The sequence below is a fragment of the Camelus ferus genome, chromosome 13 (genome assembly GCF_009834535.1).
Source record: "Camelus ferus isolate YT-003-E chromosome 13, BCGSAC_Cfer_1.0, whole genome shotgun sequence".
In the NCBI taxonomy this organism is placed as follows: domain Eukaryota; kingdom Metazoa; phylum Chordata; class Mammalia; order Artiodactyla; family Camelidae; genus Camelus; species Camelus ferus.
This window is the reverse complement of record NC_045708.1, coordinates 6176098-6190296: the sequence shown is the minus strand read 5'-3', so window position 1 is coordinate 6190296 and position 14199 is coordinate 6176098. Positions and strand designations below refer to the sequence as shown.

At 57.1% G+C, this 14199-nt stretch overlaps 1 protein-coding gene across 3 annotated transcripts in view; it reads right to left on the bottom strand.

The window, feature by feature from the left end:
• SPSB1 (splA/ryanodine receptor domain and SOCS box containing 1) overlaps positions 1-14199 on the bottom strand; it is a 62278-nt gene that overhangs the window by 35346 nt on the left and 12733 nt on the right. The window contains exon 1 of one of the 3 annotated variants that reach the window (XM_032495134.1): positions 12374-12594. The exons of the other annotated variants lie outside the window; for them this stretch is intronic. The gene's annotated coding sequence lies outside the window, so the exon portion shown is untranslated. Of the gene's footprint in view, positions 1-12373; positions 12595-14199 lie in introns of those variants that run through there. 3 annotated transcript variants of the gene reach the window in all.

Below are 14199 nucleotides of genomic sequence, written 5' to 3'. Positions count from 1 at the left end.
CTCTCCCCTAAACTCCTCTAAAAGCGTGTTCCACCAGACCCAGCACCCGTGGCCCCGCAAATCCAGGTGGCACACAGTGCCCAAAACATGGGAAAGAGCCAGGGTCCTGCCGTCTGCCCACCCCACGCCCAGCGCTCTGTCCCCTGTACATGCATGTCCCCTGCCACAGCCTTTGCTGGACTCCAGTGATGCCCCCTCCCTTCACAAACCAGAGCTCATATACAGCAGAATGCACTAGCCTTTTTTGGTTATGCACCAGATTTGCAAACTTTTAAGCATATATCCCCCCAAAGACATATTGTGCACGCATTATACTGGCATGCTTCTGTATTGATAGATGATACATGTTATGAAATACATACCAAAAAAAAAAAGAAGAAGAAATTAAACAGGAGGAGATAAAAGTAAAAATACAGGGAACTTTATTCAATATCCTGTAATAGCCTTTTATGAAAAGGCTATTATACACACACACACACACACACACATATAACTGAATCACTTTGCTGTACACCAGAAATTAACACAACATTGTAAATCAACTATAGTTCAATTAAAAAAAAAAAGAAAGCTACCAATTTCTACTCATACAGTCTCAGAAGCGGTCACTCTGGAGGCGGCTAGCTCCCAGGGTCACCCGGCACCCCCGCCCCACGTGTACAGCACTTGGACAGAGGGCGCTGTGCACTTCCCCCAGCGGGAAGCAGCAGTTTTACCAGAGGATGGCGACTCACCCTGACACCCAGTTCTGAGCGCCTGCCCTGGGGACCCGGCCTGCGGAGGCTGGGAGTCTCAGGACCCAGGAGCCTCACCCATCTGGCTGTGGCTGGAAGGGAAGGATTAGGGACCCCCCCGGAGGAGGCGCCAGCTGCTCCCAAGGTGGCAAACACCACGGCGCATCCAGGGGGATTTTTATGTTTTGACTCAGAGGCAGTAAGTCTCTCAAGTTAAACCGACGCAGACTAAACTGCAGGAAAGAGGAAAGCCCCTTCGAAGCCGTCGGCTGGGGGTTACCACTCTGCCACGCGGGTGGTAGGGAAGGCGGCTGGTGGCGGGGCTGGTAAGCAGAGGGCGGAAAGGCAAGGATGCCCGTGCCCGGCGGCAGAGTTCTGGAAGGCGGGCACTGCGGCTGCAGGAGGGCCTGTGAGCATGGCAGCTTCAGGGTTCTCAGACCCACCGCTCAGTTTCTGGGCTGTGCCCTCCAGCGCTCACTCCATGCTAGCCCACCCACCAGGGAAACACTGGGCCACCCGCAGGCAGTGATCCTGGGGGCACGAGGTCCCATCACACCTTCTCAGCCACTGCTCAAGGGGCCCTTTGGGTGACCACTCGGACACCACCCACTAACTGGCTGTGGGCAGTTCAGGTGGCTGTGTGGAGTGACGCTTCATGACCCAAGAAATCTCATGAGCACCAAAGGTGGAGAAGAGCAAATTCAGCCCCACAGAGAACATTCCGCCTGACCATTTTCCTCAACAAACGCCAGCCACCAGCCCAGCCACACGCCTGGGGTCAGACACAGCCCTGGAGGTACAGGGTGGGGTGGGTGGGTGAGCCTGACCTCTTGGATCCCAGACCCCTTACAGCATCTGCTCTGCTCCCGGGAGGAGTCAGGCAGACAGGATACATCGTCCCTCGAGTTTTTATGGAGAAAAAAAATTCAGCTACAGGGAGTTTTGTGCCAGCCCAGGAAGCAGGGCCACCCAAGTGAAAAGGCGGCCTCACCGGGCAGCCGGCTGCTTTTAGAAACACACCCTGCTCATCCGCCACAAACATCAGCCAGCAGCTAAAAGAGGGAAGTGAACCAAACAGCTCTCCGGATAAGATGAGGGCTGAGAGGATGCTGAGGGCAAAGCTAATGATAGGATTCAACTCAGCCACCCAAATTTGTCCAGACGGCCTCATATGGAGAGGGGCGTGGGGGGGGGCATGACAGCCCGCAGCAGGAGGAAGCAAGAAGGGGAGGGGGCCCCCGTGCCAGGCTCTGTGCTGAGTCGGCCTGAGGTCCTGGCCTTCTCAAACCCTCATCTGACTCTGCTGCTTCCCTGTTTAAAACCATCTGGGGGCCATCCAGGAGACACACAGGTCACCTGGTGCCTATCACCTCAAGGACAATGGTCAAACTCTCACATGTAGAAGTGCTTTATGACCTGGTTCTGACTGCCCTCCCAGCCTCATTCTGTCCCCCTTCCCTGCCACTGTCCTCCCCGGAACACCCACCAGATGAAAAGATGCACATCTTCCCTAATGAGCTGGGGTGGGCACCTGAGCCCTCTGCCCCAGCACCGGGCTTCTCTTGTTCTGATGATGCAGCTCAATTCTGGCTTGGACCCCCTGTCCCCACTCCTGGCCCCGGGCTCTGGTGGAGGGGTGCACAACCTCGATCTGCGAGAGGAGGGCATCACCCACCCCTGTGACAGTGAGTTTGCAGGCAAGTCAGAGCCAATCTTGGGACTTTTGCTTAAATGACCTTCTGAAAATGATGCCAAAAAGAAAGAAAACAGACACTTACACAGAGAGAGAGGTAATTGCTGATGCCAGGGTTTGAGCTTCTGGATCCAGCTGTGCCTGAAACCCCTTGACTTTTTAGCTGCTTACAGTTCAGCAAACCAGTTGCTTTTTGCTTAAGGCTGTGTGGATTGGGTTTTTTCTCTCTTGCAACTGGAAAATTCTAACCAACCCAACAAGCCAAGCTTTTTAAAGACTTTACTTTTTTGTTTATGCTGTTTCTTCCATCTGGAACATCCAGACTTTCTTATCAGGTTTTTTCCCCATTTGGACTTTGCAACTGGACTCAGGTTCCCTCTGGAAAGCCTTTCTGACCTCTCCCCAGTGTCATTTAGATGCCTCTATGCTGTGTCCTACTCTTTTGTACCTGTGTGTTCTGGTCGTTCACTCCTTCCCCAAATATGTGCTGAGCAGCCACGCCCTGGCCCTTGGTCAGCTCAATCCGGGGGGAGAGAGGCTGTGACCGCTGATATTCTTGCCTGTCTGTCCCTCCTTGCAGGTAGGGACCAGGCTGCTCCAGCACCTCGCACACAGCAGGACTGATGTCTGCTGGAGGAGGGGCAGCCCTGCCTCAGGGTGGCCCACCTTATCCCTGGCCACATCCTGTGTGAGTGATGGGACAAAAGTTCAAGCCAGTCCTGGAGCAAACCCTGGATCTTCAATCCATCCAGAACCCGGCCACCCTCACGGCCTCACTGCTCCCTCTCGGGCCTCAGCACCGGCTTCCTCTGCCCTGACTGCTCCGTGGTTCCACTCAGTGAAAAGCAGGTGTCTCACGGGGCCCCACAGCCCTCACAGCCCAGCCTCCTGCACCTCCATGCCCCTCGCCCCCATCTCCTCCCACACGCTGTCCTGCCTCACTGGCCTTCTTGCCATTCCTGGCACGTGCCAAGCTCCTACCTCAGGGCCTCTGCACTTCCCAAGCAAGCCCTCTGCCTGGTACACTGAGCCTGGGGACCCAGACAGCCATGCCTTCATTTCCAGCAGGCCTCTGCTCAAAGGATGCCCAATCAGCGAGGCCTTTCCCAGCCACCCTCCTTTAAATGGCCACCGTCCTCTGCCCTCAGCACTCCTGCTCCCACACTTTCCTATGACATCCAGTTGTCTGCTTAGGACCTGTCCCCCTATACGAAATCATGCTTCATAAGGACAGGTGTCTTGGTCACCTCTGTGGAGGTGACCTCCACAGGTCTGGGCATGGAGCAGCACGCGGCACATAGCAGGTGCTCAGTGAATACCTGCTGAACGCGGGAGGGGCTCTTTCCATTCTGTGAAGCCACCTGCTCGAACCACTATGCGCCACAGATACAGGTCCCCTCCTACACCACCTTCCTAAAGGGGTGGTCAGGTGTCCATCTGTCTGTCCCCAACCTGCTCTGGATCCTTCCCTCAGTTGACCCACAGGCCTCTCACTCCTTGAGAACTCAGTCCCCGAATATGGCAAGAGCTCACCCCTACACGCCCAAACCATCCCCAGGGAGCCAGGCCAGCCGGAGCCCAGAGACAGGGCACTCTTCCCCTCTCCTGCACGGGCTGCTCTTTTCTGGAAAACCCCGAGTCAGCGGTGGGAGCAGACACAGCTCCACCAGCTACTACCAGCCCTGGGGCCCCAGAGTGCCCACACAAGCCCTCCATTCAGGGGGCAGCCACGGGTGGGGGGCTGGCTTCCAGATGGGCTGACGCAGACCCGCTCACAAGATGCCGGCATCGCAGCCCTGTCCCTGCTGCCCCCACCCACTCGGTTTTCCAAGAAAGAATGTGTCTGGTCTGGCTCCGACGATGCTGGTCCCAAGACACGGAGAACAGATTTGTTGTCCCAAACTCACTGTCTGGCCTGATGTCGTCTGGCTCTAAGAGGTCAAGGGTCACAGGAGTTATCACTGCAGCGCGCAGTGGTCACACCCGTTCCCAGGGAGAGTCTGGGCGCCGGGAGACGCTGGCTGTCTCCTCCTCTGCCGGGAGCCACATACAAAGTTCCCTTTATGGGAACAAGGCGGGCCGGGCACTGGCAGTTTCAGCCTCAGGGAAACCCAGGTTTGGGTTTTCTCTGAGGGCACAACCAGGCCTTTGTCTTGACTTTACCCGTCCCCAGCTGGGCTGGCCTCCTGGCCGGGTACACAGCATCCAGGACCCCAGCCCTTCCGGGCCCACCCTTCCGAGGATGGGCACCAGGACACACCACGGAAGACAGCGAGGGACATTCCCCGAAACCTCACTGAGGACCTACTACGTGCTGATCACCGGACCCACAGTGGAACCCGCCACAGAGGAGGGCAGCAGATGTGATGATGCTAATTAGGACACAGTCACAGATGCCAGGAATTGCTGTGAGCCCCACTACGTGCTGGCACTGGGCCTGCGGTGGATCCATTGCAAAGCACTGCCCACCTGGAGCCCCCCCCAGCTGTATCCAATATGCCAACTAACCAAGGAAAGCAGGAATGTGTGACTGCACAGCAGGGATTCGGTCCCCTACTTTGACACACAAAAAAGATGCGGCCTAAAAAACTAGGGAAAAAGAAATGGGGAAAAAAACCCTAGGAACTGTGACTGAACAGGGCAACCAGGATGCCCAAGGAGGGATCCAGGCAGCCAAGAGGGGCTGGTACTACACGTCAAGCCTGCACATGACCTCCTCTTTGGGGTCTGTATCCTGGTTCTCCTTCCTGCAGGAAAAGTTCCCCCGAATTTCCTGCTGGCCACGGGGAGGAAGGACCCCAGAGGAGGGAGGGAAGAGGCCCAGTCCCACGGTTCTGGGGACTTGTGCTTGGTTGTGTGAGCATGGCAGGAGAAATGAACTGCTCGCCACACTGGGAGCCCAGCAGCGGGACGTCGATGGCGTGGATGAAGTATTGCCTCGCTGGGGCCCAGGAGGCCTTCAGGATTCTGCAAAGGTCACTTCCCCAGAATCTGCCCAGCTTGGGCTCTCAGTGCCTGGAGACACAGGGGCAGCCAGGCGTGAGAAAGAGACCACCTCCTTGGAGAGAGACGGGTCTGGTGTTCTCCCGTCCACGGAGCTTCAAAATGAAGCCCAAACTAAGCATTCCACTGCAGACAGGGCTTCAGGCTCAGGTGCGGGGCCACGCTGCCCAGCGCTGACTCCAGGCACTGGGCCACATTGGAGCGCTGACCTTCGGGGTCAGCCTGGGCGCCTGGGCCATACAGCGAGCCTCTTCCGAGCTCCACCACCGCCTCCGCCAATGGTCCCTGAGGGACGGCTCCCCAAGCTGGCCAGTGGAGAAACGGAAAAACCCCAGCCATTCTGAGGAAGGAACATCTGAGGCTGAGCCAGGCAGAGGGGCTGGGGGCCGGAGAGGGGCCAAATCGGGGCCACCAGCCCCCCTCGGCTCTGGCTCAGCAGGAATCAGTCTGTTCCATCGAGACAGTCAAAGCCGCAGGCCCAGCCAGGGCACCTCACGGAGCGGAAAAGGTCGGATGCTCAGACGGAGGGTCGGGAGCGTGGATTTCCCCTTTCCAGTGTGGCCAAGGGGAGGAGGGCCGGCAGGCACTGCCGCAGAGGCAGCGAAGTCCTCGAAGGCCAGAGTAGGGGAAGGGTGCCCGCCCCGCCCCCCCATACTCGCTGCCCCTCCACAGACAGCATCAAAGAGTGACGGCCAGACACTGTCACCACGGGGAAGGTCACATGTGGGTCAGTGCCGGCGGCACGGGAAGGGAGTGACCTATTTCCAAAGCCCATTCAGGAACCTCCCTGCAAACCCAGACGTCTGATGCAGCCAGACAACAAAGGAAAGAGGGCTGGGGGGAGGGCCGAGGTGTCTGACGGTCCAAGGCAGCAGCACGCTCCTCCTTCACGGGGGCCCCCACTGCTGCACCTTGGCTCCTGCTGACCATCGGAGTGTCCAGGACCGGATGTACATCTGCACTGGTTCTCCTGACCCTCTGGAATATCCTGCCAACTTTCACCCTCAGTGGAACCGAGGAGGTCCTGGCCTCACCAGAATTTGGCCCAGGACCCCATAAGCACATCTTTCCCCAGCAATCATGCCATTTCTCATGAGGCCCTGAGGAACACTCACCACCCTGGGTCTTATTCACAGACACCCCTTCTCAATCAACCAGCAAGTCACTTACCAACAGGCCAAGTTATGGTGCAAACTGGGGAGGAATGACAAATGAGGATCTGTGGACAATCTGCGAGAGCGAGAAACAGGCAGGGGCTTCAGAGCTGACAGCCCTGGGCTCAAAGCCCAGCTCTGACTTGGGAGTTTCTCAGCCTCAGCTTCCCCAACTGCAAAATGGGACAATAACCATATCTATCTCACAGGGACAGGGCACTGGAGGGTGAGATGATGCTGGTGCACATGTGTCCCTGCCTGGTCCCTACTGAGTGCTGGCTGACGAGAAGCTACAGAGGTGAGTCTAGGACAGAGAAGGAGCCCAGTCGCCAGGGACTAAGCCCCAGGGGTTTGGGTTGTTAATAAAGAGCCACTCAAGACCCTCACAGGATGGCAGCTCAGAGAGAGTAGGTACTAAAATCCCCCACCTGATGTTATTCCCAGGTGGGAGTTACCTGGGATGGCCTTTGCCACCTGGACCACAGACTCATCACAGCTGTTCCTCCAGGGGCTGAGAGGCTGCAGCAAATAAATGACCAGAATGGGGCCACACCCAGTGACCACTGGATTCATGGTGCCCACTGGCAGGGATTTTGCTGGGCTGCATCCCCAGCCCGCCTCTGCCCCCTGAGGTACCTACTGCAGTTGAACAAACCTCTTCCACGAACTGAGCAATGCCTCCCGCCAGGCCAGTGCCCCCATCCCATCTCCTCTCGTGACACTGAGTGATTCACATCTTAACATCACTGAAATTGGGCTGGTTCTGGAGCCCAAGGCTCATTACAGCCACAACCAGCAGCGCAGTACAAATGGCGAACCTTCCTCCCGATGAGTCATAGATGTGATGAGAGAGCATTAGTGAGCCTCCAGCTTCTGTCTCCTGCACGGGTGTCGAGCTTCTGGAATGGCTCTCTGACCCATTTTTTGGCTGAATAGTAAGTGTGCACAAAAGGTCTGAGAACCGAACTATTGAAATGCCTCCCTCCCGGGTACCAAGGTGATGACTAACAGGTCAGGGCAAGTTTAGATCAAGCACAGGGCCTGCTCTCCCCGCAGAACGGGCTCTGGTACTTGGGGGCCCCTCCGTGCCATCTGGGATATTTGGAATTCCACCACACACACATGTTTTCTTTGTGAAGACTTCTGGCTTCACCCTCCACGTACCACTAACCCAGAAACTCGACACGCCAAAGAACCGGCTAAGCCCAAGGAATGCAAATGTTTAAGGCCCACCGCCTGCGATGTCTCTCAGACTAAACTGAGGAGGTTTAAGAGCTTTTCTCAGCTTAGTGTGTGTGTGTGTGTGTGTGTGTGTGTGTGTGTGTGTGTGTGTGTGTGTGTGTCTGTGTGTGTGTCTGTGTGTGAAGGAGAAGGTTCAAAGGGAAATGGGATGATTTCCAGTACCTGTAATTCCACTGCTGCCTTTTTCAGCCCATCAGTCCCGCTGCCTTGGCCTGGGGAGTGGGTCAGAGGCTCAGGAACTGAGACTGTGAATGGAGCAGAGGAGAAGCCAGATGCCTATTTTAAAAAGGGGGGGAGGGTCTTCCACTGGAGCCTGGGGAGTGACCCCTCCTGATCACGCCAACCTCTCACGAGTAGAACTTCCCATAATTCCATCCCACGAAAACAAGCCATGATGGGAGGTGTGGCCCCAACAGCACCAGTGACGTCAACGAAAAGTCCCCACAAGGAAACAAGAGACATGGAGCCCACAGTCCAGGGCACCTTCAAAAGGAAGGTCATGCTCAGCCGGAGGGGTGGGGGACAGCCACACAGGGGTGCAGTCAGACCCTACAGTGGGGATAAGGTGATGGCTGAAATGTAATCGGCTGATTCAGCCCCACCGTGTGCCCCACCTTGTCGAACTCAGTAGATGGAGGTCCTGCCCTCATGGAGAAAGACAGTCAACCCACAACCATGGAATGTGGGCTGATTAGATCAAAGATGTCACCTTTTCCACAGTGCCGTTCCGGCCTGTGTGCCAGGCCGGCACCAGGACCTGACCTTGGTAACCAAGACCTCGCCCCAGGGGATGTTTCAGCGACTCCCACCACACCCCCAGGACTCTCATAGTGCCTCCTGGATTCCTTACAAGCCCCGAGGCCAGGCACTGAATGCAGAGACCAGACCCAGCTGTGTGCGGCCTGTTCCCTCAGCGATGTGGGGTGAACCCACCTGGCTGGGGTAGGGAGGGAGGAGGTGTTGTGGGTGGACCCTGGAGTCACAGAGGGCAGTCCTGTCCCAGAGACAATAATGGTTAATTATCACCCTCCAGTCTGTCTTGCTCCTGCTGTAACCGCCCCCCCCCCCGGCCTAGAACAATAGCAGACAGTGGGTGCCCAGTAAATATTTGTAGAAGGAGGCATCTGCTGTGTAAATTTGAGAGGGAGGCAAAGAGGAACCAGAGTTGGGGGAGGGTGCCCAGAAGCAGTGAGAAACAAACACCACCGGGACGTCAGGGTCCTCAGCAGAGACCTCTGGCCCTGTCCTGGCAGGTCAGTCTGGCCACCACAACAGAAGTCATTTGATCCAACGGGCCTGAAGTATGGACTCTCCTCCTCCCTCTGAGAAGGAGAGGCCCACCTCTGACCCCAGGACCAGGCCGCAGGTGGCGGCCCGGGGCCAGGCCCAGACGGGGTCTTTCCAGGAAGTCTGGGACGGGATCCCTGGGGACAGAAAAGGTGAGAAGGCAGCAGCTCTGGCAGTCCCAGGACCAGGGGTGTGGACTCAGGAGCTCATGGAAACCAGGTTGTCCTGCCTCCAACCACCAGGCTGGACAGTGCTCTGAAGCCCCCCGTTGAGAGGTGGCCCTACCAACAACAACCCCCACCCAAATCGCACCAGTCGCGCCTGGGCCCGGGAGGGCCCGCACTTCAAAGCTACATAAAATTCACTGCCTCCACCACTGTCATCCAGGTTCACTCTGCCCCTTCCCGCCCTGCGACCCCCTCTCTCTGATCCGGGTGGCCACCTGGGGCTGCTCCACAGTAAGGCCTTCTCCCTGCTCACATCAGCCTCACAGGCCAGGACTTCACCAAGCCCAGAACCCAAGACTGTCTCAACCTGACTTCAGGGGGTCCCGAGGCGGGGAGCAGCAGCAGGGCCCAGAGCTGTCCTTGTCCCTCCACCTGCCTCCTCTCTGGCCCCTGCATTCCAGTGCTCCCGAGGCGGAGCAGCCTTTGCGGGTGAGGCCCTGGCCTGATGGGGTGGAGCGTGTCTCACGGACAAGGCGAGCCCCACGTTGTGGCCTTGGTGGCTCCCAGGCTGGGCCTCCGTTTGCCTCTCTCGCCAGCCTGCCATACCCACACACTGCCCTGCAGCCCACACGATGTTGCTGCTGGCTGCCCTCCCCGCACTGTCCCCTCAGCTCCCCGCCCCTCCCTACTCTTCAGGACCTCCCTTCCTGGCCAAGGTTGGGCTCCTGGCAAGAGTCTTTCCTTGGAACTTTCCCCTGCACCAGTCCCTGTGCTGTAGCTACAGCTCATATGACTGTCCCCTCAACGGATGGAGACTCCTCAGGGGGTCCCTGCTGTACCAGAGCCTGGCAGAGGCCCTGACCTGGGTGAGCTGCCCACACTGCTAGATGACAAAGGCACAATTCTCTGAATGAAGGCAACAATGGCCTACGAGGCACCAGCCACGCTTCAGCCAGTCCTTTGTTTAGTCCCTGCGGTGATCCTCATGCCCATTTCTACAATCGTGGAAACTGAGGCTCAGAGAGGCTAAGTCATCTGTCCAGGATCCAGGTCGATAGCCAGAATCAGAACTCATGGTCTTCCAGGATGCTGGACGCCTGAAAGTGGAGGTGGGGTGGCCTTAGGGAAAAGGAGGAACATGACCGGAGGGCCATGTCCCCCAGCGCCTGGAGATGCTGTGCTCAGGAGATGCTGGGGAGGAAACACAAAGAGGCAGGGGCCCAAGAGAACAGACAGCAGGGGCAGTGAGACCGGGAAGGACCAGAGTTGGGGAGGCACAAGGACCACCTCCCAAGGACCCAGGGGCATCACGGGCCTCTGGGTGCCCACACCCACCTTCACCCCTCACCAACTCAGCCCAGACCCCTCGGGGCCTCCCTCACCAGGCCACAGGAAACGCCATCCCTCCCCACGATGCACCTGCCTCAAAATCACCTGCCCGGAAAGGGAGAGTGAGAGCAGTGGCTTCCTGTGGTCCCCACCTGGCTGTCACAGGCACGACTGTCCACCACTTCCCCTGGCTCCCGTGGGACGCTCGGTCAGACCCTCGTACCAACCTGGGCATCGGGAAGTTCCAGAAGAGCCGGGGCACAAAAACCCAACAACGGTCGGGACTCCCCTCAGGCCTTCGCCCGTGTCCCTGTTTCCTGTCTGCACGCCCCAGCAGCGACCAGGGCAGGAGAGAGCCCGGCATCGAAGGCCCTTGGCGAACGTGTGGGATGAACGGAAGGCCGACGGAAAATAAACGCAGTCAACCGAGAAGCCCGCGGAACTGCAGGGGCTCAGGAGAACCGGTCCCCTCGCCACAGGAAATCAGCTGCGTGCGGCTGTGAGACTGTCTCTTCCACCTGGTGGCCAGAAAATCTCCACCCCACACACACGTGCACACACACACATACACACGCACATACACACACTTTACCCCTTCACTTCTTGATGGGAAAGCAATGAGTTTTGGTTCTGGCTTCCAACCTTGGATCCTGGACAAATCACTCGGCCTCTTCCAGCCTCAGTTTCCACATCCATAAAAACAGATTCCCAGACACCTAAACTGGAAACCTGGGAGTCATGCTGATTTCGACGACAGTATTTATGAAGTGCTTACTACACACCGAGTACCATCGAAGCGCCTAAGCATACGCACATCCCCTTCCCCCAAAGATCTCTTTCCTACTTTCCTGCCTCCTCCCTCTTCAGTCCTTACATGTCCTAAGGGCCGGCTTCAGTATCACCTCCTCCAGGAAGCCCTCCTGGATTCACCAGCTGACCCTCATCAAAATCCTCCAGAACTCTACTTGCCTCTCATTGCCTTTATTACCCTCTGCCTAACATGATATAGCTTGAGAGTTACTATATATTCACCCTTCTCCCCTTCCAGAAAGCACACAAAGCAAGCACTCAAAGGCCAGGATTAAGGATTATAAATTCCAAGACATGTTCCTTGCAGCAGGAAGATGCGTGGGCAGTAAGGCCCCACCCCACCTCAGGTTTTGGATCCCAGTTATGGCACCTGGGAGCTCACAAGGTCAACTCATTCCATCCACTGGGACCTCTTACACCCCCATTTCACAGGTGGCATGCTAAGGCCCAGGTCATAGAGGCAGGAAGTACCAGAACAGGACTCCAGCCTCCTCCATCTGACTCCCAGGCCAGGTTCATAACTGCTCCAGCCTGGGCTCCCAGACTAGAGGCAGCTTCTGGGACCGCAGCCTCCAGAGAAGAAATCGTGGATCATAGATGCCACCCAGCAGAATGGTGTGTTTGTGCTCCGAGGCAGAGGGATACACGTGGGCTGTGAGATCCCCAAACACTCCCAGACCTGTTGGTAAATAGTGATTTCCCTGAGCCCCTGGGTGCCCCTGCATTGATCAGCCCCTTTGCCACGACCACGCCCCCTTACCACCCAGCAACAAAAGGGGTCATACCTGGCAGGCAGTAGTCCCAGGACCGAACACCAATGCCAGGTCTGCTCTGCTTGGCCAGTGCCCACGCCAAACCAGCGTTCAGACATTACCAGCAGAGCATGCGCGCGCGCACACACACATACACACACCCCGTCCCTTGCCCCTGGGCACACCACCATCTCCAACTCACCTGAAGCAGGTGGCCCAGCCAGCTGGGCAGTGTCTCCTTCCCAGGCCCAGTCCTTTGGGAGGTGCAGCGAGTCCCAGGGCAGGTGAGGCCAGCTGTCTCACCTGGCATCTTTCCCTTCCCCAGATCCCCTCCCCCACCCCATGGGGTTTGGGCTGAGCAAGGAGGTCCCTGTTCCCTCTGCAGGACCCGGTGGCCGCTGCACCTCCCTGACCTCCAGCACCTGGTCCCTGCTGGTAAATGACTAAGCGATTTCCACCTCAGAGCCCGCCTGCCAAGAGGCCCCGCTGGCTGCCGAAAGGCCCCGGGATGCCCGGAGCCACATGCAGTAAACCCATAATTGGCGAGTCCTCTTCTTGGGAAAGAAAACCCCCTCCATATTTTGTTTTGTTTTGTTTTCCCCTTAAATGAAACAAATCCACCCACGTAGTTACTGGAAACTCAAGCATGTGAAACTGAACCGTTTGCAAAGAGAATTAGTCAGCAACCTTGTGAGCAGAGGAGCAGTCCCTCCACGGGTGGAGCTGCCTGTGCTCTCGAGGCTCCCGTCCAGGAGGGCAGCAGGGTGGCAGCGACCTCCACGCCAGGTTCCCCAAACTGCAGGTGATGCCCTGGGGGTCAGTCAGCACGAGGACACACTGCCACCTGAGGGCAAGTCCGCTTGCACTGGGTCGAGGGTGAAACACACTTCTCACTGCTGTACACGGGCGATGGTCAGAAGCCCAGGCTCAGGGATCAGACCCCACCCCCTCCAGTTAGTTGAGCCCCCAGGTCTCAGTTTCCTCATCTGCAGAATGAGGCTAAAGATGCCAGGCGCGTAGTCAGATCCCTAGAGACAACCTAGGGCAGCTCGTTGCGCCCGGTGCCCGACAGGCAGTCCTGAATGCTGACTCTTCAGAAGGTGCCTTTCACCGGAGACTATGGGGAGTGGGTGGGATTGTCAGGACTTTGGCCCTCTGGGTGCAGTGGAATTTGCTGAGTTGGTTCCCAGCCCTGCTGCCTTACCCAGGATGTGGCACCATCAGGCCAGGTGCCAGCAGGTACAGGTCTGGTCCCAGCGCCCTAAGCCCCAAGCTATGTGACTCCACTGGCCTCTGGCCTTACCCTCCTCGTCTGTGCAGGGAGGGCACAGACATTCTATTCTGTGCTATTTCTCTAAGAACAAACAAACAAAAAACCCACTAAGTCATTTACCTACTTAAAAAAAAATCTGGATTCCTGGCTTCTCTTAGAGGAGAAAGAAGTGGACTGTAATGCGCTGGCCTCCACATCTCTGGCAAGAGAGGCCACCCCCTTGTACAGGACATACCCATGCCGCTCCTCCACAGTCCCCCCGGCCCCCATAGCCTTCCACCCACTGCGACATTTGTGCCTCCTTCCTGGCCCCTGGGGGCGTCTCAGTTTGTGACCCAGTTTAAAACCCTCATTTTATTTGGGAGCACGACCTCAGCCACTTGTCACTTGAAATATCCACAGGAAGTGTCCCTCGGGAAGGTAATTAAAGTCTGATGCTTAAGGCTGATTTTTCTCAAAAAGAAACATGACAATGTAAGAAGATCTATGCTCCACTCTGGCTGAGGGAAACCCAGGAAGGAGGTGGTAGTTTTCTGAAATTCTTTCTGTGATTGACTAGACAAAGAGCAGAAGTGAGTGCCCGGGGTCCTGCCCTTCATTGCCCGAATCTCCCTCCCTCTCCTTTTGTTTATGAACCAAAGAGGGGTCTCATTCTTCGGACCTCACCCCTCTGGACACGCAGAAGGTGGGCAGTGGGAGTCAAGATACTGACAAGTGGAGCCTTCAGGAGCTTCTAGGACAGCTGCTGCAGAACG